Source organism: Myotis lucifugus, unplaced genomic scaffold (assembly GCF_000147115.1).
Source record: "Myotis lucifugus unplaced genomic scaffold, Myoluc2.0 scaffold_156, whole genome shotgun sequence".
Lineage (NCBI taxonomy): Eukaryota > Metazoa > Chordata > Mammalia > Chiroptera > Vespertilionidae > Myotis > Myotis lucifugus.
The window spans coordinates 392,313-396,025 of record NW_005871204.1 but is presented as its reverse complement, the minus strand read 5'-3'; the positions used below and the strand labels follow the sequence as shown (position 1 = coordinate 396,025).

Here is a 3,713-nt window from a genome sequence, read left to right as displayed (position 1 = left end):
GTTCCTCCTAAACACAACTCTGCTAGCTTCCACCTTCAACCTTCAGCTGTTTTCCACCTTCTCAGCCATGGGCAAACTACGGCCCGGCCCGCGGGCCTGATCCTGCCCGTTTGAAATGAATAAAACTAAAAAAAAAAAAGACCGTACCCTTTTATGTAATGATGTTTACTTTGAATTTATATTAGTTCACACAAACACTCCATCCATGCTTTTGTTCCGGCCCTCCGGTCCAGTTTAAGAACCCATTGTGGCCCTCGAGTCAAAAAGTTTGCCCACCCTCTCTAGATCCTTTTCCCTGCCCTTTACACACACACACACACACACACACACCTCACACAGTTCAAACACTCAAAAGCCAAACTTATACAGCCAAAAAGCAAGAATCCTTCCTCTTTTCTTCCTTCCTTTCTTCCTCTCTTTCTTCTCTCTTTCTTTTCTTTCTTTCTCTTTCTTTCTTTCTTTCTTTCTTCCTTTCCCTTTCTTTCTTTCTTTCTTTCTTTCTTTCTTTCTTTCTTTCTTTCTTTCTTTCTTTCTTTCTTTCTTTCTTTCTTTCTTCTCTTTCTTTCTTCTCTCTCTCTCTCTCTCTCTCTCTCTTTCTCTCTCTCTCTCTCTCTTTCTTTTTTGTAATCCTCACATGAGGATATTTTCCCATTGACTTTTTTAGAGAAAGTGGAAGGGAGGGGGAGAGACAGAGAGAGACACACACATCAATTGGGTGGCCTCCTACATGCCCTGACCAGGGCCAGAGACTGAGCCTGCAACTGAGGTACATGCCCTTGACCAGATTTGAACCAAAGACCCCTCAGCCTGTGGGCTGACACTCTACTCATGGCCAAACTGGCTAGGGCAAATCCTTCCTCATTTCAACTCAAGCGAATTGGGTGGAGGAGGATCAGAGTAAGTTCCATATATTTGCTATCATTTGCTCAGGTTCCACCATGAATGGCCAACCTGACATTCATGATGTATAGGAAGGAAAATCAGAGTGAAGGGGTGGAATAGGGAAAGGGGGATATAGAATAAAAATGAAGATGGGAAGCTGAAAGGGAATGAGAGTGGCATGCAGTGGTGAAGGCTACAGACCGCTGGGCTTCACCTCCAGCTCGACCACTTAGGTGACTGCCTCACAGAGTTATGGTGAAGACTAAATTGGTTAATTTATGCCAAGTACTTATTATTAGATGCTATGTATTGGCTATTCTTAATTATTATTATTTGCCATTGAGCCTATAAATTCACCCTAGATTCTATATGTTTGTTTTAATCAGGAGTTGAATTTATCTCAAAGTATCTGTTTTGGAACCACAATCAACGTCTCTGGATTCAGAGACACTTGTTTTCAGCTGCCATTTGAGTCTTCAACACAGCTCATCAGTGCTGCTCTTAGGATTTCTTTGAGCTCCTGGGCTTTCTGCTTCTCCAGGCTTGCTACCTCTGCCTCCTTTGACCTTTGCAAACCAGCCTCCTTGTCTCTCATCATGCGGAACTTGTAGATGTCTTCTGTTTAGCAGGATTTGTAGTCTTGTCCTTTCTGAGCCAGGCCTCTCCTGTTGTCGGGGTACCCTGCCATGACAGAATTGAATATTCAGAGACTAGAAACAGATGGATTATGAGGAATACGATATATTGTGCCCTCGCTCATCTTGGTAACAGGTGGCTGCTCAGCCAGCTGGGGTCTTTTTGAGGACACTCTCCCAGGCCTCCCTCTGACCATATGCACTCCAGCCCAGATGGTGACATGGTTCCCCAGAGCCCTGAATCAACTTAACGGGAGATGGCAGGGCTCTGTTGATTTTGCCTAGGGTCTAATACAGCATAGATTTTTTTTTTTTAAATTTCACTTTCTAATTCAGGAAAAAGGAACAAACCTTATGTGAAAGTCATGTTCACAATGTGGTTTCAAATTGTCTCCCAGGAAGTCTAAATTTAGGTGATTAAATTTGCATTCATAAATGCCAAGGCAAGAAAGCAAATTAATTTGTTTGTACAGTTGGAAAAGAGTAAAGATGACTTTGGATAATCTAATGTAGTAGGTTATTTACTCTATCTGATTTCCCTTCCTAAAGATTCATTCTACATTAAAAATAGTAGCAAACATTTGTGATGTTAAATATGTTGGGTACAGGTTCACCTTGGTAAGAGATGGAGGTAAGTTGCTGTCACATAAGGTTAAAACTATTTTACACTATATCCTGGAACTAACCCACTTTCAAACAAATGGCTTATAAGAATAGTACATATTTGCTTAAAGTTATCTCTGCTTACGCAGTGCTTTTTGATGCATTTATGCAAGTGTTGATTAAATACTTCATGTTGCTTGAATGCTTATGATCACTGAATTGTTGGCTAAGGAAATCAAGAAAAAAAGTGTTTCAAGACAAGGCATAGACATTTTTAAGATTTAAAAAGAAAAAAAACAACCTATGCCATTATTTAAGACTGGTTGAGAAATTTATAATAACTGCAAATTAAATATTTTTTAAAACTTTTTCCAGTTAATTAAACTATCTTATCTATTTAAATTTTGTTTTGGGGGGGGGTGTTTTTGTGTTAATCCTCACCCAAGGATATTTTTTCCATTGATTTTTTTTTTTTTATAGAGTGGAAGGGAGCGGGTAAGGGAGAGAGAAACATTGATGTGAGAGACACATTAATTGGTTGCCTCCCACATGCACCCCGACTGAGACAGGGGATCGAACCTGCAAGCCAGGTACTTGCCCTTGACTGGGAATTGAGCCCACAACTCTTCGGTGCGCGGGCTGACACTCTAACCACTGAGCAACGCTAGCCAGGGCTAACTATATAAATTTTTAATTTTAATATTTAAATAGAAACTTTGAAATATCTAGAACAAAGATTTTAAATTCTACAAAATAAATTTAAATATATATGTACCTTTTTTTCTGATAGAGTAGGGCAGTGATGGTGAACCTTTTGAGCTCGGCGTGCCAGAAATTTGAAAAACCCTAACTTCACTCTGGTGCCGTGTCACATATAGAAATTTTTTAATATTTGCAATCATAGTAAAACAAAGATTTATATTTTTGATATTTATTTTATATATTTAAATGCCATTTAACAAAGAAAAATCAACCAAAAAAATGAGTTCTCGTGTCACCTCTGACACGCGTGTCATAGGTTCGCCATCACTGGAGTAGGGCGTGGGTGTGTATCATTGGTCTATGGCATGAAAAGCTTCAGTAACATGACTCCTTATTGAAATATGACAGAATTCTGATAGTGGCCTCCGTTGTTTCCTTGTCCATCATCAATGTTCGGTGTACCTGCTAATTTCCATTTCTAACTCTGGAGTTTAAGTTCAGTGAAGAGAAAAGAAAAGTTAGAAAAGGCAGGAAAAAAACACTGAAGGACAGAAAAATTGGGACAGCAGTAATAATATTGTCTAAATAACCCTCAATATTAGTGTTAAAGGATCATATTTGTTAAAAGGTAAAATCATGATTTTCATACAATTATAAAATGAGTGTGTCAAATATTTTAACTCATTAATTTGTGAGGTGACCAGTAGATGTTACAGTTAGTTAAAGGAGAATTTAACTTACAGATATTTATATTCTCTTTTGGACAAAAGCTACCTGCTTTTGTACAAAAAGGAATCATTTGCATAACTTTCGAGAGGGAACTTTTTCATTACACCTCGCAATTCTAAGTAGGCTAGTCAAAGACAACCAAAGGTTGAGCTAGGCAGAACC

At 38.7% G+C, this 3,713-nt stretch overlaps 1 long non-coding RNA gene across 1 annotated transcript; it reads right to left on the bottom strand.

Moving 5' to 3' along the window:
- Positions 1 to 743: 743 nt before the first annotated feature.
- LOC111827373 lies at positions 744 to 2,912 on the bottom strand. The gene is made up of 3 exons (XR_002830885.1): positions 2,896 to 2,912; positions 2,266 to 2,346; positions 744 to 1,563 (listed from the first exon to the last, which is right to left on the bottom strand). It is a non-coding gene; the product is annotated as an uncharacterized LOC111827373 (long non-coding RNA).
- Between the last annotated feature and the right edge of the window lie 801 nt (positions 2,913 to 3,713).